The sequence below is a fragment of the Camellia sinensis genome, chromosome 1, assembly GCF_055761805.1.
Source record: "Camellia sinensis isolate YWXY chromosome 1, ASM5576180v1, whole genome shotgun sequence".
Lineage (NCBI taxonomy): Eukaryota > Viridiplantae > Streptophyta > Magnoliopsida > Ericales > Theaceae > Camellia > Camellia sinensis.
Window position 1 is genome coordinate 165023491 of NC_138961.1, and position 22569 is coordinate 165046059.

The following is a 22569-nucleotide window of genomic DNA, read 5'->3' on the forward strand; positions in this document are numbered from 1 at the left end:
GTGAAATTTAATTTGAAATTGATTTGGGTCAGATTAAATCGATTAAATTGATGAATTAAGTGCCCAAATATTTTATAATGAAATAATGTGTTGAGTGGGGCTAAATAGGGGCCTTATTATGATCAATTCCTCACCCTTATATCATTTTGGCTGAAGTTTAACTCTCTAGAAAAGACAGAGAGATGACTTTGAGAGAGAGGGGAGGCACCTTTGGGCATTTTGATTCAAAATTGTGAATTGGGAAGGCTAGGTGCAAGATTTGGCCATAATTGTGAAGATTGAGCCTCTAGGTAAGCATTGATTCTTGAATTCATGAGTTTAATGTGTAATCTTGTGTGTTCAAGGGTTGTTTGTGATCAAGAGCATGATTTGAGATCATTTTGTTGAAATTGAGGCTTGATGTGTGCATGCATGTAATGAACTCCCATGGAATCACAAATCTAGCATGTAATTTGTGAAATTATGAAAGATTGGTAGTGTAACCCTACATGCAAGCAGGTCTTTGTTAAATTTTATGGGAATGAGCACTAATTACATTATTTGAAGTGAATATGAAGTCAAGAGGGCATGCATGTACAAATCATGGGAGTATAAGTCTTGAATGTTTGAATTTGAGCATGTTGGTGATGAGTTTGAGATATTTTGGGACATGCATGTAGATGAATCATGAAATTGAGCTTCCTAATGTTGTAATCTTGTATTGGTAGCATGTTAGCATGTGTAAATGTGTAATTTGAGCCATAACATGCATGAATTGTTGGTTGAAAGTCGAAATGAAGCTCAAGAACACAATTCTGGGTTTTCCAGAATTTTGAGGTCCGCTCGAGCGGGGAACCTGACGCTCGAGCGGGAAATACATGCTCCCAGCACTTTTTGCAGACGTGGTGTCTGCTCGAGCGGGGAAGTTTACGCTCGAGCGGGGAGCTGTGTAGGCAGGCAGTCCGCTCGAGCGGCCGAGTTCACGCTCGAGCTGGAATAGAAGGCAACCAGTACTTTCGCAGACCTAAGGGTCCGCTCGAGCGGGGAAGTCCACGCTCGAGCGGGGACCCTATTTTCTGAAATTCTGTTTTTGCATTTTGTGTTCTGTTTTCCGTTCTCTTTCACTTGCAAGCACTCTTAGGCATATGTTAAGCATTGTAAATGAGTTAATGAGATAATAATAAAGCCTAAAGAGGAATATGTGAATTAAAGAACGGATTGAACTGTTAATGACCCTTTCGTGTTCATGAAACGTGTAGGGTCAAGCTCCAGGGCAAATCCACAAGCCGATCACTGTGAGTAATATCGATATTTGAATGCTTGTGAATGTCCAATTGTCTATTCCCTTATAAGCTTTATGAATTGCTAATTGGGATTATGGACGTAAGTCTGATATGAATAAACATAAATGGACCCAAAGTCGTTTTGATAAACATAAATGGACCGAAGGTCGTTTTGATAGAAATGAGTGGACCGAAGGTCGTTTTGACATGAATGAGTGGGCCGAAAACCGTTTTGACAGAAATTGATGGACCGAAGGTCGTTTTGATAGAAATGAGTGGACCGAAGGTTGTTTTGACATATATGAATGGACCTAAGGTCGTTTTGACATGAATGAGTAGGCCGAAGGTCGTTTTGACATGAACGAGTAGGCCAAAGGCCGTTTTGACATGAATGAGTAGGCCGAAGGTCGTTTTGACATGAACGAGTAGGCCAAAGGCCGTTTTGACATTAATGTATGGGCCGAAGGCCGTTTTGACGTAAACGAATGGGCCGAAGGCCATTTTGATAGAAATGAATGGGCCGAAGGCCGTTTTGACGTAAATGAACGGGCCGAAGGCCGTTTTGACATGAATGGAAATCTGAATGGGCCAAAGGCCAGAATGTTTGGGACTACAGTCACTTGATTTGAATTTCGTATAGTTATATATCTGTTAAATAGAGATAGGAATTGGGCCTAAGGCCGTTTGGAACGTGTTATTCTACATTGTTATGTAACTTCTGTATTTGATTTGATATTATTCACTGGGCTATCGCTCACGCTCATTCATGTGTTTGTAGGTGAGCCAAGAGAAGTCCAGACCCAGCCTCAATGAAGTCTATATGGAACCACCAAGGTTTGAGAGAGTCAGCCCTTGTGTCTCACGCATGAGACCCGCCTTCGCCTTTTTGTTATGTATTTATATCTTGTCATGGTGGCGAAGTTTTTGATTATGTCCGTATATAGTTTCATGGGTTGACTTAGTTGGATGATCCTGTCTGTATAGAATTTTATGCTACTACATTTCTGACGTGAGTTATTAACATGAGTTTGTATGGAATGTTATGATGTGCATATAAGCACGGCTCTATGGACAAAGTTTTAAATTTCGCTTCCCTTTTGGCCCCTTTACTCTGATGTGTTAAGTCTGTTTTGGTTTGAGGCCGTAGGTAATCTTAGGATTACTGGCCGGTTACGTCCTTAACCCATGGGGGCGGGTTCGGGTCGTGACATGTTGCATGCCCCTTTTGTAGTCCTCTTTACTAGCTTCATGCTTTAAGGACCTTTGCATGCTATACTTGCATTGTTTGAATGATTTGGCATCATTTCATACTTTATTTCAGTATATATAATGTTGTTACACTTCCACATTTGTCACTCATTGAGCACTCTTGAGAGTTGTGCTTTTGTGCTTAGTCAATGGGCCATTGCATTGAGCATGTTTGTCTTGATCTTCATGCCTTAGTTTCATCACCATGGCCACTGATTTGGGCATGACTGAGGCCTGTCCATTTTTGGTTTAAGTCCATTGAGCATGTTATATGAATGTTGTTACATTTCATCATGTTGTCGCATGCCTATGTTGCCTTGCATTATGTATGCATGCATTAGCATTGTTTGCATGTCATTAGCTTTGTTAAGTTGATCATGTCACATTGCATTGAGTATGCCATGTTGTTCTTTGCATTGTGTATGCCATGTTATTCTTAGCATTGTGTATGCCATGTAGTTGCATTGTGTTTTGCATGCCTTGCATTACATGCTTGCATGCTTAAGTTGCATTGCATGTTTGCATGCTTGAGTTGCGTTGCATTGGTTTGGATTAGGTGTTAGTCCAAACATGAGAAACGAGGGACATTTCATACTTGAAGTGATGAAACATGCTTCAATTCTCGGTCGCTGACGCTCTTGATCATACATGATAGAGTTCTAGGCTTTATGTGTTTATGTGTGCATTCATTTCATATTGAATTGTGCAATTTGGCTTCTCAGCCATCACACATTAAAATGCGCGATTGGTGGCCTGATGGTCGAGAACCGCACTCCTTTGAGCTCATGAAATGATAGGGAGGGTGGTTGTGCACACATAGCTTGCAAATACATTGCCATGCCCTTTCTTGCTCTCTGTTGCAGCAAATTGGAGAAATGCAGCAAAAACTAGTCGGCCAACCAGAAAAACCAACTGGCCGACCACTTTTTCTGGTCTGCAACAAAGAAAAGTGGTTAGCAGGTGGTCTCCCACACCAACAACTGGTCGACCGTGTTCCTACAGGTCCCCAAGGTGAGTTAGAAGCTTTCTGGAGCTTGGTGCAAGGTTCTGAGAACAGTTGCAAACAGAGGCAAATCGGGGCATTGCGATAGATTTCCGAACGAGGCAACCGAGCATGCGTGCATTCTTCTCCCTCTGAGGACATTTCTTTACTGCTTTACTTAGCTAATTTGCTTACCTAGTTTATGCTTTGGTTTTGTACTTAATTAGGTAATGTGCTTAGCTATTCAATCTGTGTTGTAATAATTAGTTGTAGCTAGTTATTCAATTTTGTGATGTAATAAGTAGTTTAATTAGCTTAGATTAGCAAGTTAGCTTCTTATTCGGACCCTCCATCGAGAGGGACAACTGTTGTAATAAGCGTGCGTGTGTGTGATGCATGTCTTCCAACCCCCATTTCTTTCTCCCTTTTACTTACCAGCTTTCGATGGTTAGTCTTAGGGCAGATTTCGATTAGCATACCTTATGCTCGCATTGTGCATCCATTCATCTGTATTACATGCACCGGGCTCGGCGCATCATACTAACTGCATTGTATTTCAATACATTTACTTGAATACGTGTTCAACAGCATGTTATCAAGTTGCATTTCATATGCCATTCTAGAATAATCAAGCCTATTTTAGTTGCATTTTTTTGCATGTGTTGCATTAGCCATCTTAACATGAACTAGGACCATGCATGATTTCTAGCTAGTACTTTGTTTTGGCTTGGAGTACACTGTGAGTGTTTATGCTTTAGCATACTGCATGTGTGTTATTGATTACCATGAAAGCATGCTTGCCATGAGGCTAACTGCTTAAATGATTAACTACTTGAATGCCTATGGGTGATGGTTGGATTACTTGAATTGGAACAACTCATTAAATCCCCGATTTAGCCTACTTGCGAGTAACAAACTTCAAATCGTTTTCACAAACGAACATGCAATGTTTTGTTCCAAATTAGGCGATCTAGTCTATACTAGAATGATGTGCGCATCACGTAGTAAGATTAGCTAATTAACCGGAATAAGAGCACATGTGTTTTCAAAAACAAAATATCATGCTTAGTAAAGGCCGATCATTCGATCGGGCGAGCGAGGGTGCTGATTGCACGACCTTTCCCTCTAGTACCCAAGTTCTCGAGCCGAGGCAACTTTGGGGATGACGGACATGTGACCTTAGGCACGAGTCAAGGTTTCCTAAATTCCCCAAAATAAAACATTTAGGTAGCGACTCTGTATCTGGCAAAGCAGTCCATGTTTGACATTTCTTTATTAAAATCAGTTTTCCAAAACGATTTGCCAGATTTGGACTCTTTGGTGATTTATTGGTCTTGCATTGCACTTTGCGAGATTAGATTCAGAACCGTGACATTGAGTCCGAACTGTAGTAGCTAGAGAACAAAACGAATTCGTATCCTTGCAGTGCGGAGTCGGGGAGTTCTCCGGTTAGTCTACACTCATGAGGCAGCTGCCAAAGTAGTGGATAAAGAGCATTCCAAGGAAATCATCATATTTCAAAGGCCCGAGAAAAGGAGACAGTAGCAAAAACTAAGAGATGAAGCTGCTGCTACTAATGCACTTCAAAAGGAGGCTGCAAGGAGGAAACAAACTGCTGAGCACTACTCTCTTCGCAGTTCTCCAAACAGCAGCACCACGACAACTTCTAAAGATGGTAACCTCCTTCAATCCCTTGTGATAATTTCCCTTTCCAGGTTTCAACACGGAATTAACACCCTTTTTTTTTTATGTAGCGGTAATCAGTTCATTCATTCTTCTTTCGACGCAAGCCCCTCCCTCTTCATCTATGGATAAAAATCCTTCTCAGACTTCTGTAGAATTGGAAGCAGCCTCAGAAGGAGAAAGGAAGACTTATAGTGAAGTGCTAATGAAGATAGAGCCTATTCAGGCTATATTTCCACTTCCCAGTTCTACACTTTCCATGTCCTTTTCCTCTTCTCTTATGAGGTAGAGTCTTCCACCTCCCTTGTGTTCGAGCGTAACTCCATATTTACCTCATCTATCCTTTATCTCATCACAATATGCTCCTCTTATAGTCCTGGTTGCCCCTCTCTAATTAAGAATACTCCAATTACCATTTATACTTCAATGGTCATTGGCCTTCCCAACTTCTTTCCAACCACCCAACCCCAGTCCTTCTTCTTTAGACTTGATGGTAGCTAGGACAATTGACTCTGTGAGGGGAACTTCTACTGCGTCACCTATCCCCATACTTCCATATCTTCCTTCAACCAGTAAATCTTCTGTATTGATAATGTCAGAGGAGGAGATAGACATCTTCAAGGCTCAGCAGGCCAGTTTGTTTGGCGTCTCATCACTAGCTCGGGGTACCAAGCAGTGAGGCTGAGCCATTGATCCTTACTGATTCTTTTCTAGAGATTATTAAGGGCTCCTCCACTGCTGCGGAAGCCTCCTTACCTCGAGTGGACTTGGCCACTTGCTTGGATTTACTGCAAACATTTTCGAAGATTTCATTTAAAGCTTTACAGAGGCCTATCATCAAGAATGGTTTCTTAAATGTTTCCAGGCCTTCGAGCAATCCAATCTAGCCTTTTCAAGCCACATATCTCAGGAAGCAGCCACCATAGACTTTTACATCAATATCTACCAAATGACTAAGGCCGCAGAAGAAAAATTTCTAGCGGATAAGGAGTTTGTATCCCATATCCATGCTGAAGTGTTTGAATTGAAGGGACAATACTCTTATGCATCCCAGTTTCGATCCCAGCTGTTAGAAAAGAAAGCTCAACTGGAAGAAGAGCTAGCAGCAGTCAACCTAGCCTTGGATCGAAATGCCAAGAAGTTGCAAATTACTAACCAGGGGCTAGCTGATAGAAGACAAGACATAGCTACAACCATTCAGTTGTTCCCATCCCTTAGAAGTAGAGAATTAATTGCAAGGGAACAATTAAAGCATTGTTTTAATTTTTGGCCGATTTGTGGCTGCATGTACTCAATTCTTTATGAAATGAAATCTTTATTTGTTATCTGAGTGCTTCATGCTCTTTTATTTATTTTTACTTTAGCATTTCTCACACTTCTTGTGTTTCCCACACAGTTGGATAGTAAGACTTCAAATACCTACCATTGATTTTCTTAGGATGCACATATCCATTCAGATTTCTCAGATGGTATGCTCCTCCAGGAAAAACTCTATGAATTTGGTAGGGTCCTTCCCAATTAGATGACCATTTGCCAAACTTATGGCATTTAATTCCTATTGGAAGTATTGTTTTCCATACCAAATCACCTTCATCAAAGCTAATGTGTCTGACTTTCTTATTATAATTTTTGGCTGCCTTCTTCTTTTGAAAAAGAATACTATTGAATGCCAAAATTCTAGCTTCATTTACATTTTCTAATTCCAATAACATGCTTTGATGGTACTGCTTAGAAGTTAACTGGTCTTGGCATTTTACCCTCAAGGATTTAATATTAATTTCCACAGGCAACACTGCATCATGTCCATATACTAAGGCATAAGGAGTGATTCTTGTACTTGACCTTAAAGAAGTTCTATAGGCCCACAACACATCTAACAACAAGTTATGCCAATCCCTAGAATTGTCTTTCACAACTCTTTGTATTCATTTTCTCAAAGATTTGTAAGATGACTCAGCCTGACCATTTGCTTGTGCATAATAAGGGGTGGAATTAACAAGGCTAATTCCAAACTCTGCTGCGAAAGATTTTACCATCTTTCTATCAAATACTGCCTCATTATCTACAGTTATGGTCTGTGGGATGCTAAACTTATGGATCAATTCCTTGATAAATCCAATACCTTCAGTCTGATCCACAACCTTAGAATGCTTAGCTTCAACCCATTATTAAAGTAATATATGGCCACTAGAATAAAACAATGCTGCTTCGAAGAAGGTGGATATATTTTCCCTATCATATCCATTGTCCATTCTCGAAATGGCCATGGCTTCACTACTGCATACAAATCAGCTATTGGCACATGTCTTATCATGCCACGCTTCTAGCATGCCTGACATCCTTTTACATACTCTATGCAATCCTTTAAGATGGTTGGCCAATAGTAGGAATGCCTTCGAAATAACCATATCATCTTCACACCAAGCTGATGGGCACCACAAATACCTTCATGCACCTCAGCCATAGCAGTCAATGCTTCCTTTGGCCCTAAACATTCAAACAACAACCCATCTGCTTCCCTTTTGCAAAGAGCATTGTTATACACTATATATTACATAGACTGTAATTTAATTTTCCCGCTGGCCTTCGAAAATGGGCCAGTTAAATATTGAATGATTAGATGTCTCCAATCATGCTCTTCTAAGTTATTCTGGTTAACTTCTACCATAATACCCCTTTTAACCAAAGGTGATATTAACTTCTGATATGTTGTTTGACTTGTATCCACTTGGGTATTCCCGTTTCTTCTGAAATTCGAGGCCCTTTGAGCTTACATCATTGTCCTTATGGTTCATGAATCTTGGGATATAAGTCACATTGGCTATCTAAAACTAAGAAAGCAAATACAGTGTAGCAACATAATATGGTAACAGACTTGCACTTTGACATTTGAAGATTCCTTTTGCTTGGTTGATTACCAATTGAGAATCTCCAAATATATCAACTGCATGAACTTGTAATCCAATAAATATTTCAAGTCCCATTATTAAAGTTTTATATTCAGCTTGATTATTGGAACAAGTAGTTTCATCCACTCTGAAACCATGTGTGGTTTCTACCCCCTATGGTGATTTAATTATAACACCAATTCCAACCAAACCATTGGCTTTTGATCCATCGAACCACATTTTCCATGGCTCAACATTGACCATACCAAGGTCCATTATCTCTTAGCTTTCTATTTGACATGGATGATCTGCCAAGAAGTTAAGCAAAACTTGTCTTTTTACTACCTTTTGGGGGACATATTCTAGATGAAATTCTGATAGAGCTAATATCCCTTTGCCAATTCTTCCTCTCAACATAGGTCTAGATAACATGTACTTAACCAAGTCTGCGGTTGCAATTACCAAGACAACAGTAGGCAAAAGACAATATCTTCATTTCATTGTTGCAAAGTACAATGCAAGGCACAGCTTTTCTACAGCTGAGTATTTACATTCACAAGAATTTAAAAACCTGCTAAGGTAATAAACAGTTTGCTCCTTGCCATCTTCATTATCCTGAGCTAGGAAAACTCCCAATGAATCTTCTGCTGCAGCAATGTATAACTTCAAGGTCTTGTCTCTCCTTGGTGGCATCAGCACTGGAGGCTTGGCCAAGTAGGCTTTAATTCCTTCAGAAGCAGCTTGATGCTCTGCTGTCCACACAAACTTTTTAAACCTTCGAAGGAAATTAACCTAACCAAGGAACTTTTGTAATTCTTTCTTACTTGATGGAGGTTTGGCCTCAATGATGGCTTTGCCTTTATTCTGATCAATCTGTATTCCCTTCTTGTGCACTACATACCCCAAGAAGTTTCCACTGATACACCAAAAGCACATTTGAGAGGATTAAGCTTCAACTTGAACTTTTTCATTCTTTTGAAAGCTGCTAACAAGTGAACCAAGTGTTCCTCCATAGGCTAGGACTTTACAATAATATCATCAATGTAACACTCTAGGTATCCTCCAATAAGCTCATGAAAGATAGTATTCATTGCCCTCTGATATGTTGCCCCATCATTCTTTAGACCAAATGGCATTTTCACCCATTCGAAGGTGCCAATATTCCTAGGACACCTAAATGTTGTCTTGTGGACATCCTCTTCTGCAATGCAGATCTGGTTGTAACTAGAATGCCCATTCATCATAGACAAAATCATGTGCCCTGCTGAACTGTCCACCAATAGATTTACTATAGGCAAGAGGTATTCATCTTTTGGAGTTGCCAAATTCAGATTTCTAAAATCAATGCATACCCTCATCTTGCCATTCTTTTTAACCACATGCACAATGTTAGACAACCATTCGACATACCTGGCTGTTCTAATGAAGCCTACTTTAAGGAGCCTGAGAATTTTCTTCTTCACTTTCTAAACCACTTCAGGGCTCATCCGTCTTGGTTTCTGCTTGTGTGGCTTGAAGTTAGGCTTCATAGGGAGCCTATGTTCTACCAATGACCTATCCATTCCAGGCAGTTCATTATAAGACCATGCAAAATAATCCTTATATTGCTTTAGGACTACCAACAATCGGTTCCTGTCAATAGGACTTAACCAAGCACTAATATAAATGGGTTGTTGTGCAGAACCTTCCCTTAAATTGACTTATTCCAAGGAGTCTTGTACTTGAACACTTACTAATGCTTCTCGTTTGACTTCTTCTACCTTCAAACCAACTTTTTCATTTTGTTTTGCTCCCACCTTCTCTGGTTCACCCTCTTTGCTTTCTTCTTCATAGAAAAAATCTGTCAATAAGGCTTTTTCTTCTTGTATTTCCTAGACTGTTGTATCGATGTCCAATGCACAGTACTTATCAAGGGACAAAGGCTTGGCCTTTTGTTGCTCCTGATTACAGCCAACCACCATGGCTTCCTTCTCTTGTTCTTGAACCTTCTGGACTATTAACTTTACGTCCAATTCTAAAAACTTGACTAAGGCCAAGGGTTTGGCTTCTTGGTTCTTATCTTCTTGCCTACAACTAGGCATCATTGTCATCTTTGGTGATGAACTCTTAATTAGCATTCTCCTGTACTAAGTGCTTCAGGTGTGCTACTTTCTCATCAGCCATCACTTCGACTGTTCCATCAGGATTCCTCAGTGCACTGAGTGATGTCACTCCTTCAGTGTATGACTTGGCCTCTACAAAATCAGCACAAGCGATAAAAGGTTGGGGGTCTGTGTTGATCTTCTTTGTCTCTCCATTGCATAGTGCTATCATTTTTTTTCTGATGTAGATAGGAAGGCACACATTTGTTGGTGTGGATCCAATCCTTGCCAAGCAAAGCATTATACTTGGCATTACTGTCTATAACAAAGAATGCTGTCATGCAATCTTTGGTCCCCACACTTAGGTTGATGGGAAGAATGCCCTGAGCCATCTGCTTATCCCCAGCGAAACCAGCAATGGTTGTGCTGGTTAGGATTAATCTGGGGTTTCTTTTTTCCAATTTCTTCAAGGAGGACTTCAGAAGCAGGTTCACTACTGCCCCATTGTCAATTAACACCATGTTTATTTGTATCCCATCGAAGTAAGCCTTGATATACAAGGGCTTAACGTGCAGAGTCATAAATGTTGTAGGGTACTCGAAGGGATATGAGAAGTTAATACTCACCTCCTCACTTTCTTCTTCAGTTTCCATTGGTGTGGCCACTTCAAACTCATCTTGAATCATGTTGGCCTGTGAATCTTCACTAGAAACAGGAATAGCGTCATCTTCCTGACCTTCTTGGTTTCCCTCTTTAGCCTGGAACTCCTATGGTAGTATATATACCATGTTTACTGACACTGGAGGAAATGAGCCAAATTGAACTACTGGTTGTACTTGTTTCCCTTCCAAACTAGCTTGTTCCGTTATTTCGAAAGCATCTTTCATGCTGCACTCTAGTACCTCTATGCTAGCAGGTTCCTTTGAAGCAGGCTGTTAGTGATCTACCTCCATTAGCTTGTCAACCAAAAAGGTTTGCTCAGTCATGAAGGCCTCAAACATTCCATCTTCAGCCAATGTTCTCTCTTGGCCTAGCTTAGTCCCTTCATCTAGTTCATCATCACTTTCCATTAAAGCCTTCTTGAAGCCTTCTAAACTAGATTTTTCTTTGGCTCTTAGTCCAGCATGAACTTTAGCTAACTACTCCATACTGGCACTCCTCTTGATCTTGGAAGCAAGCTTCGAACCTATCCCTCCATCTGTCTAGTCTTTTGTTTGTGCCATGGAAGTGCTCTCTCCACTTTCTTTCAAATCCCTCTGGTACTAGGTGTATCTTCGTTGGATCTTCCTACTTTGAGACCTAGAAATTATAGGAACCATATCTGGCTCGCTTGTTTTTGGATTCTTTAATAGCACCTAGTTATTTGGAGCCACCAAGGGAGGTTTGATCATTCTTCCATGGTCTTTCAAAACCTTTCTTTGAGTAGGCATTTCCTTACATTTATTCTACATGACAAACCAATCTAGAACTCCTAGGACCCATGAGCCCACCGGTCTGGCTGCTAGATCTGCCGCTCCGCTTTTTGAAGTAGTCTTCGAAGCAGTCCTCGGTGGCTAATTATCAGTCCTAGTCCCATGTCTTGCACTGAATCCATGCTTCCTTTCAAGCTAGTTATCTACGCTATAATAATGGGGTGGCCTAGTTTCATACAAAGGCCTATTTCCTTTTGATTGCATCCTGGTATCTGGTGGGGCTACCAATGATGAATGCTGTCTAGGGCCAGTTGGGTGTGGCCTCTTGTTATGGGTGCTATTTTTTTGATCCCTCTGCACCTCTTTATAATGCTGCTTCCCATCAACTAGGAGCCCTTTCAACCACTTGTAACATATCCTGCACCTGGGACACATCATTTGCACTATAGCAACTTCAAAAGAGTTATCATCCAACATTTCTTCACTAGAGCCTTCTTTTAGGCCTTGGAGCACGCGCCCGCGAGGGGGGACCTCGCTACTACAGTTCGGACTCAATTTGTGTCACGGTTCTTAATCTGAACCAAAGAGTCCAAATCTGGCAAATCGTTTTGAGAAAACAGATTTTTTGAAAGAAGTGCCAAACATGGACTGCTTTGCCAGATACAGAGTCGCCACCTAAATATTTCTTTTCGGGGGAATTTAGGAAACTCTGACTCGGTGCCAAAGGCCATGTGTCCGTCATCACCAAAGTTGCCTCGGCTCGGGAACTTGGGTACGATTGGGGAAGGTCAGCTATGAGCACCCCCTCTCGCCCGATCCAAAGATCGGCCTCTACTAACCATGATATCCGTTTTTGAAAACGTTATGTGTTCTTATTTCATTTATTATCCTAGAATTACTATGTTATGCGCGCAGCAAACAAGTATAGACCAAATCGCCTAAATTGAAACAAAATATTGCATGTTCGTTTTGAAGATGGTTTGCTACTCGCAAGTAGGCTAAAATGCAAGTTTTGCCACCCTCGAATGGGCTTTTAGAAAAGATGGTTTTGCCACTTATCTAGTGGGCTTAAAACTCACAGTTTTAATGCGTTATCCCAATTTAGGTAACTCAACCTCCATCCACAGGCACTCAAGCAGTTATATCACATAAGCAACTAGCCTCATGGTAATCATGCAATTATGGCAACACTCATACGCATGCGGTATGCTAAAGCAAAAGGACTTACAGAGTACTCTAAGTCAAAACAGAAACTAGTTAGTAATCATATGCATGATCCTAGTTCATGTTAAGATGGCTAATGTAACACATGTGGAATGTTACTAGAGTAGGCTCGGCTAGTCTATAAATGACATGTGAAAATGCACAAGTAGCATGTATTTAAGTTAGATTTGAGATACTTATGCAGTTAGTATGATGCGCCGAGCCTGGAGCATGCAATACTGATGAATGATGCACGCATGCATAGCATAAGGTATGCTAAAGTAAACATGTCCTAATACTAACCATCAAAAGCAGGTAAGTAAAAGGGAGAAAGAAGTGGGGGTTGGAAGACATGCACACACGCACCCACACTTATTACAAATTCACCCTCGCTCGGAGGGACCAAAAGAATAATACAAATTAATTAATCTACAAGATAATTAATTATTACAGACTAATTAATTAATTAACAAATTAACTAATCTAATGAAAGCAGTAAACGGCCTCGGGAAGAGGGCCCAATGCAATGCGCGCTCGGCTCCGCTCGGAAAGTCACTGCCATGCACAAGTTTGCCTCTGCTTTGACTGTTCTGCTTCTCTGAAAATTACACAACTTCCAAGGTTGCTTCTCTAAGTGTTGTGGGATACTACCGGCTGAGTGAGATCATCACCGGCCATTTAGAATGGTCATTGGCTAGACATTATGCTCTCGGCCAAACCTGTTTTGCCGGTCGGCACCCAACACTGCCGGCCAGCCAATTATTCCTGCTGAAACCTGTTTGACAGCAGCAGAGGGCAGACAAGGCATGGCAATGTATTTCAAGCAAATGTATGCACCAACCACACTCCTTATCATGTTTATGGCTCAAAGGAGCATGGTACTTGATTCTCGGACCACCAATCGCGCATTTCGATGTGTGATGGCCCAAAGAGTCAAAGTGTGCATTTTAATGTCAAATGTAATGCACACAAACACATAGGGAACCCAACCTCATTCATGGTGATTCAAGAGGCAAGGCATGCATGCCAAATGCAATCTAAACATGTGAGCTAAATATGCAATATGAGCATGCTAGCAAGTAATGTACATTAGGCACACAACCTAAGCAAACAAGCATGCAAGGCATGAAACAATGTAACAACATTTGAGCAACATGCAAAAGGTGGACTTAGGCTAATTTGGGCAGCTATCAAATGAGCCCAAAATAGTGGTCAAATGCTATGGAAATGAAGGCGAATGTTCATACAAACATGCATGCACACATGGTCCAACACTTAAGCACAAAGTAGCAACCTTTAAACACATTTAAAAGAGACTATTATGGACAAATGGCAAGCACATTAAACTCTGAAAAATACATGAGGGATGATGCCAAGTCAACCTATCAATGCAAGCAAGGCATGCAATTATGTTCAAAACTCAAGGCAAGCCAAGGGGCTTAAACCATGGCTATATGAAACAAGTCCCAAAGGGCCGAGGGGACTCAAAACAGTCCCAATGTAGGTCGAGACAAGGCCCAAAACACACTTAGATGGCATCTAAATGGCCTACACAAGGAAGCATACACAAAGGTCGAAACATGGGGCATGAAACACCAACCTTTTAAAGCATTAAAGAGGCATCAAATGCAAGCATACAAGCATAGAGAAAGGACTGAAATATGATAGCTAATGGTGCCAAATCACTAAAATGATGCAAATAGAGCATGGTAGAGGAGCCAACACTCAAAGCATACAAGCTAGATTGCATGGTAGCTATACAAAGCAAGTCATGGATGACCCAAACAACCAAAATCAGACCTAAAGAACACTAAAACATGCATAAAAGATTTACAAAGCTAAGCCAAAACAAGTAAGCATAGTGGTCTAAATGCTAGATACATGTTAAGGCAATTTCATGGCATTACAAGACAAGTATGCAAAGCAAGCATGGTGTGTCTAAACTAAGTAAAAACAGTGCTATATCATGGAAAAATAGGCACAAATAACATTTAAGACATGGCCAACATGAACTTAAAAATGATGCTCACTCATGAGGCTAAAATGGCACTTTTTGAAGACAACAAGGAGAGGGGATGACCGTCTCCTTCCTAGGACCTTAAACCACCATCCTCACCACTGAAATCCCTCAAGATTTCAGTGGTGAGGAGGCCCAAACAAGGTGGTCCCAGAACTCACCAAAAATAGCACAAAATGGGGCCAAACAAGGCCTAAGAGGGGGTAAACGACCCCAAACACAAAAGTGTCCTTAATGAAGTATCTTAAACACACAAAAAAAGAACTTTTTTATGTTATACACAAAGCTCAAAAAAAGCAAGCAAGACAGCCTAAAAACTTGTGCAAAAACGGGGGATAAAAGAGGGTTAAAGGCTCACCCTTGTAGACCAACAAAACCAGCAGCTTCTAGACCCAAAAATGCAACCCTCAACCTCTGAAAACAAGCTCCAAGAACCTCCAAGTGATGATGGAAGTGTGTGGCTATGAAGTGGTGTGCAATAGGCCAAGAACAAGACCCTTTTGGACCCTCTAACCCACCCAAATGTAGAGAGAGAGGGAGATATAGAGAGGGAGTGACATATATGTGATATATATCAGATTTTTCTAACCCCTAAAATGGAAGGAGAGGCTCTCCTTATATAGAGAAACTAAGGGGGCAAAGCTTCTCTTAGAAGCTTTGACCAAAAAGGCCAAGCTTCTCTTAGAAGCTTGGATTAAAAAGGCCAAGCTTCTTAGAGAAGCTAGGCAAAGGGGTCAAGAGGTTCAAGCTTCTTCAAGAAGCTTTAAAAAAAAAGGTCAAGCTTCTTGGAGAAGCTAAAAAGGGTCAAGCTTCTTGGAGAAGCTAAAAAAGGGTCAAAAGGTTCAAGCTTCTTGGAGAAGCTAAAAAAGGGTCAAGCTTCTTGGAGAAGCTAAAAAAAGGTTCAAAAGGGTCAAGCTCCCTCAAGAAAAGGTCTCGGTCAGGACAAGTGGCCGATTGATCAAAAACAGTGGCCGGTCGACCAAACATAATGCCGACCGACCATCAAGAGTGCCGACTGGCCATCACCAATGGCCGGTGGCAAGGAAACAAGGCCGGTGGCCTCATGCTACGGCCGGTGAGGTGTGGGGATGGCCTACAAGCTATTTCCCACCCTAAGAAGCAAAACAACAAGTGTTTGGTGCAAAACCAGACACAAAACCAGTCGAGTCGAGAGATCCTGAGGCACGGCGCGTAGCCGAGACCTCCGGGAACTCAAGATGAACACGAACAAGGATGATCACCGAGTGTTCAAACGGTGACGTCCAAGTCTTGAGAACGGTCAAAAACGGGGTGTCTACAGGCCTGCAGAGCTTTGTTCATCAGCTGGTGAACTTCTTGGGTTCTTCCTGAAAGCAGCCTAGTTAGCCACATGCATTTGCACAGTAACTTCCTCCAATTCTTTCAAGGACAGGTTTTGGAAATATGGCATGCCAACATTGCCTACAGCCTCCCCAATCTCTAGAAACGGGTTGGTGTCAATTCCTATAGCTTTCTCAAACTTGGTTGAAAACTTTAGCCTCTCTTTCCGAATCTGTTCTTAGATCTTGTCTCGGAAAACAATACAATTTTTAGTTGAATGGGATCAAGAATTGTGCCATTTACAATACAGTTTTCCATTAAGTTCTTCAAGGGTAAGAATCTTGCCTCCCTTTGGTAACTTTAGGAAATTTGCTGCAAGCAAATGATCAAATATGTCATTTGCTTTTGTTCAATCAAAAGAATATTTCCTATGCAGGTCTTTATTTTTAAGCTGCTAGTCTATTGTACTGTCTTTCTAAAATTGGGCATGAAAACTACCTCCATTTGTTGCCAAGTTTGGATAGAGCCAGGTGTCAGGTTTATGTACCATACAAAGGCCACTCTAGTTAAAGAATTTGGAAAAAGTCTCAGTTTAATGTAATTATTATTAGCAAACTCACCACACTAGCTCACAAACCTAACAATGTGTTCCACTGTTGACTGATTTCCATTACCATAAAAGAGGGCAAAGTCTGATATTATAAACCCCCTAGGATATTCATGTACCCTATCCACCCACTCTGGGTAAGATTTTCTATACACTGGTGTCTGGACCCCCCGAGCCATTGGTCCACACATTTCTCTAACTATATCAGCAATCTGGTCCCTAGGAACCATATTTTCTGCTGGTTGAACCACTACTGGAGGAACAAACACAGCGTTTGGAGGAACTCCATGTTCTTGTGGGCCTCTTGGTCCATATACGGGTACATTCAGGGCTGGCTATCCCTGATGTACTGGCTGTTGTTAAAGGTGTGGCTGGCCTCTTGGGGACTACCCCGAGAAAGGTCCTGCGAAAGATACCACAGGAGGAGAAGCAGGTGTTGCTTTTCTTCTAACTGCAGGAAATCCTTCCAATCCCCCGGGTGCAAACTCAGACACAGGGTTGGTGAAGCCCCTTATCCAAGCATGTTTTTAAACATAGGATTTGGAAATGCCCTCATGCCATTACCCAAGGTTAGCCCAAATCCACCAAATTGTATGGTTTCGCTGGTAGAGAATGGTACATTCTGAGTGGCTATTGGTCTCGAAGGAGTTTCATACCATGACTGAGGCACAGGTGCTGGCCTCTCATGGTTGTGACTGCTAGTTTGACCATTGACTTGTCCATTATTTTGCGTAGGCTGTTTAACTCGAGCCAATCGTTGCGGAGTACTATTTTCTTTTTCTTTAGTTTGTCTTACAACAGTTGGTTGATGAGAATTCATTCGATCCAAAAAGGATGTTGTCCATCTTTCCATTGTATACATTAGTTGTTGTCCCATAGCATCTACTAAACCTCCCCATGGATTTAGTGTTTTGGTAGAAAGGGCATTCGAAGGTCCAATCTCATGGCCCTATCTAGTGTATTGGACATGTGTTGTATATTCTGAAGTGCTGGTTTGTTTGACCATTTGTGGAGGATAAGATGGGATAGGTGCATCCATCACATCGTCCTATGGGTTAGGTATTTCTACATCTCCTTCCACACCCTCTTCTATGCGTTCATTTTCTCTTCTAGCTCTACGTCTAGCCATTTTTAATTATCCCACTGGGCGTGCAAAAAATATATGTTGGCTTTTTTGACTTTCGAAGGTTAATTGTGTAATTTTAAGTGCACCATCAAGGATCAATAAGTCCTTATAGAATTTATAACTGCCAACCAATTATCAGCCGATTGTGTTGAATTTCTTTCAGCCTCAATGAAAAGGACTTTTACTGGTGGCTTGTTTTAGGAGAAATTTATAAGAAATAACAAGTACAAAACAATTTAGAAACTGAATTTCATTGAGTGAATAAGAACTTACAATGAAATGACCCAGTCTTGAAAAGATTTGCAGCAGTTACTTGAAACTACTCCTAGGAAATGAAGTGCAATACAGGAATTGAAGTGCTAAAAATGTAAAGAACTGGAAATATAAAAAACTAGAAAGAAAATATGAAGTAAATGACTGGTTTCTGGGTCTGAGTCTGGGTCCTTCAATTTGGGGCCTTCTCTATTATTTACACTCCCTAAGGATGACCATCGAAGTGGGCTTCCAACCATCAAAATGTCCTCCCGTGATTTCTGATCATGCTTTCTCACAGTCAATCCCACTATGCCATTCTTGCAGTTAGGCTTCCCTCTTGGATTTTGAATTTGAATTTATGAGTAACCGTTGGGCCATGTCATCTTGCACCTTCTTGCTTACCCAGTGCTACGCAGATCCATTATAACCAATATAACTTGCCACGCGTCTGTCTTTCATTGTAGACTTGTATTAACTCCCCGTATTGCCCCTCGTGTATCACGTGTCAAGCTGCGATTAGCTCTTACAAAATATGCAGCCAACACTAATAAATATGAGTCACAATATTTCATAATAAATTTTGTTAATACTGGATTGTCCAAAACTACTAAGTAATTACACATTTTTGTAACTCAAACTGTATCATAGTAAGTTTTGGTGTAAGCTTTCAATGATTTAAATTGTGCCACTTGACATCCTACCATCTACATGGGCAACAAACTGTTCCCTCTTCCTTTCTTTCTTTCCTTCTTGTTTATTTGTTTTTGTTTTTTGTGCACAGGGGTGCCGGGTCTTGGCCTCAAATTTATTAAATTATCCACTGATCTATTAAAGAATCATAACCTCAATAAGTCACAACCAGCAAAGTTTGTGTTGGTAGTAGATAGCTTGACATTTGAATTTGCAATGGGTCAAAGTTTGGGGGGTGAACAAACTAGAGTCTACTAGCATTTCGCTCAGCCATATTCATCAAACTTATTATTGTTATTTCAAACCATTTAATTTTTCTAAATATCAATTCTCTACAAAATACCCACCATCAAATATTGTTTTCTTCAACTAAGAAAAAGTCCTCAAAAGTACAACATCAACCAATATTCAGAGTACTACTACTCCCAAGTCTTATCAAACAATGGCTGCTTTTTAATGTAGTTTAGTTCTATCTATTTTCATGGTGCTTTCACTTTCCAGCATTCAGATGAGCTTGGCAAGTCGCAACTGTAAGAACCCGAATATACAGATTTAGTAAATAATTAAATAATAATAATATTACAATCTCAAATATTTTATTGTGAATCTTTATTTGCAAATTAAATATTTTTTGAGGGTCGTTTAACTAATTTTAAAACCTAAAATAAATTTATGGTGAAAGTTTTTAATTTAGAAGAAAAATTTATTATTTACAAATAAATAAATAAATAAATAAGTGTCAAATTAGTAAGCATATGTTGATCTAATAATATTTGTATTTTATTTAAATTAATGAAGAGAAAAAAATAATATAAAACAAAGGATAATTATTTAAAGTTTTGTTTTCATATATATATATATATATAACAACCCTAGGGTTCCTAATCAACACTATAGTAGCAACAACAGTAGAAACGTGAGAGACCAAGAGAGAGCAAGAGATAGAAAAGAGAGAGGGAGAGAAAGCACCCTTGTGTCTCAACAACTCTCTAAGGTATTAATCAATCTATTCTTGTTCTATTATAATATGTTGTTTGCATAGTTGTGGTTCTTGTGGGTGTTGTGAGTTGGTGGAAGAAAAAGGAATGGATTGGCTGATTGGGATAGTATTATAGAAATTTTAATTGAATTCATAATGTTGCTCCTAAGAATATTAATCTGCCAGCAAACTTTAGAAATCATGAAACCATATCAAACAAATGAATTTTGAACTGAAATCTTTACAGTAGATCAATTACATATTGAATTGCATATCTGAAGTTTTTCATAATTTTTTGAAGTCAAAATCCGTATAAACTGATGCGTTCAAATCTGTCCAGAAAACTAGTTTAAACAGTAAATTCGGGAGTGTTTTTCTCTTTGAGTATAAATCCGAAAATTATCAAATTAGCGTTATTAGAACCGGTTACGAGTCTAGTTTCTTACATTTTTATCCGTGTGTTGATTTCTCCTGTATACTTAGAGAACCATTAATTTATTTAAAGTGCTGCAGAAAACAACCTGTTTGGGCATAACTAATTGTAAATAATTATTTTGATAAGCAAATAAAGTAAAACCAATTGGGTTTGAAACATAGGATATATTAGTTGATATCTGGAGGGTTTTGGAATTTTTCAAATGGTGTAGAGTGCATTTTTCTAATTTTGAGAGTTAGTGAAGAGTTCGGAAAAACCTATCAAAAATTCTATTTTATCTCAAAGTCACATTTAATTAAGTTTCGACCGGAACCTATGTCTTGGGTGATTTTATACCTTGAAGAACATGAATTTAGGTAATATTTAAGAGTAACGGTGAGTTGGGTTAAGTCGTGTTAGTACGCTTTAGTTGAGGTTACTTTGCTCCTATTCTTTAGTATTTTTAAATCAGTAGTGACGTGTAGTTTTTATACTTGGTTCAGGACACTAGTTGAACTTTTATACTCTATTCAAGGATTACAATATTTCGTTTCCAGGTGAGTAATTTCATGCTACATATTTTTATAAATGTTCCTCTACCCTGAACTGTTGGAAAATTAAATTGTTGTTTCATGACTAAGCTGTTTTGACAAATTATTATATTATCAATGGAATCAAATTATTTTTGAAACATGTGTGAACTTGGCATGCTGTAAACTATTTGTTTTGGTCTCACGTTTATAACACTACAAAAAATTTGACTTTTTGCGATGGCAAAATGCCGTCACAAATACTCCAAATGCCGTCTCAAAAGTTTTTTTGCGACGGCAGATGACTTTTAGCGACAACAAGTGGGGGGTTGCAACAAAGGCCGTTGCTAAAAGGTTTTAGCGACGGCACAAAGCCGTCGCCTTTTTTTGCAACGGCAAAGTTGTCTTTTTGCAACGGAATTCTACCGTCGCCGTTAATATGTAAAAATCTAAGGTTTTTTGAGACGACACTGTATTGCCATCGCAAAAAATGTTATTTGCGATGGCAAAAATGCCGTCGCGAAAGTGTTTTATTGCGACGGGTAACCTGCCGTTGCTAAAAGTTTATTTGAGACAGCACGACGGCGCCGTCTCTAAAAGGTTATTTGCGACGGCAAACAATATCGTCGCGAAAGGTTTTTTTCAACTTTTGCAAATATCTTTTGCGACAGCATTGCTTATGTCACAAAAATAATCTGGTTCTAATGTTTTTTGAGATGGTGCAGTGCCGTCTCAAATATATATATATATATATATTAAAAATATGAAAATTACCAGTGTTAAATGAAAATTAACTGAAAAATGAACCGATAATTACATAATAATATAAAAATTCCAGTATAAAATAACAATTCATCCATAATAAAAATATTCTTCCATTCATAACAATACATGAGCAAAATTATCCCACTACATAATGTTGCATAATACATATACAATGTTTAAATACATAATGTTGTTCACAATTCAAAATAACGTAAATCAAAAACAAAAGTTTTCATCATGATTCTTCCATGGGTAACAAAAACAAAAATTAGTCGCAATCTTCACATGCCTGCATTCCACAAGAAGCAAACTGCTATTGGGAAGATATCTGAAAACAAAAAATAAAAATAATTAATGACAATATAATTATGTGTTAATATTTTAATTAAAAAAAACATTAAAAAATTAACTACTATATAATTACAAACATAATTAAGTAAATAATTTTAGCTAGACAGAAATCCGGCTCGAACTCCCAAACCGGGAACCCGATTCGAGCCCTGTCTTCTCCCACAAGTCTCTCGTGCCTAGGCGGTCGTGTGTGCCAAGTTTTGTGCCAAACCGACGCCATTTGGTGATTTTGGGGCGTCAACACCTCGAATTCAAATTTCTTAAGGAACTAGTTTGCCTAGACCGAAATCTGGCTCTAACTCCCAAACCGGGAACCCGATTCGAGCCCCGTCTTCTCCCACAAGTCTCTCATGCCTAGGCGGTCGTGTGTGCCAAGTTTCATGCTACTTCGACGCCGTTTGATGATTTTGGGACATTAACACCTCAAATTCTAAGTTTCTTAAGAAATTAGTTTGTTTCTTAAGACTGAAATCCGGCTCTAACTCCCAAACCGGGAACCCGATTGGAGTCCCGTCTTCTTCCACAAGTCTCTCATGCTTAGGCGGTCATGTGTGCCAAGTTTCATGCCAAACTGACGCCCTTTGGCAACTTTGGGGTGTCAACACATCGAATTCAAATTTCTTAAGGAACTAGTTTGCCTAGACCGAAATCCGACTCTAAATCCCAAACCAGGAACCCGATTTGAGCCCCGTCTTCTCCCATAAGTATCTCGTGCCTAGGCGGTCGTGTGTGTCAAGTTTCGTGCTAATCCGACCCTGCTTGGTGATTTTGGGGTG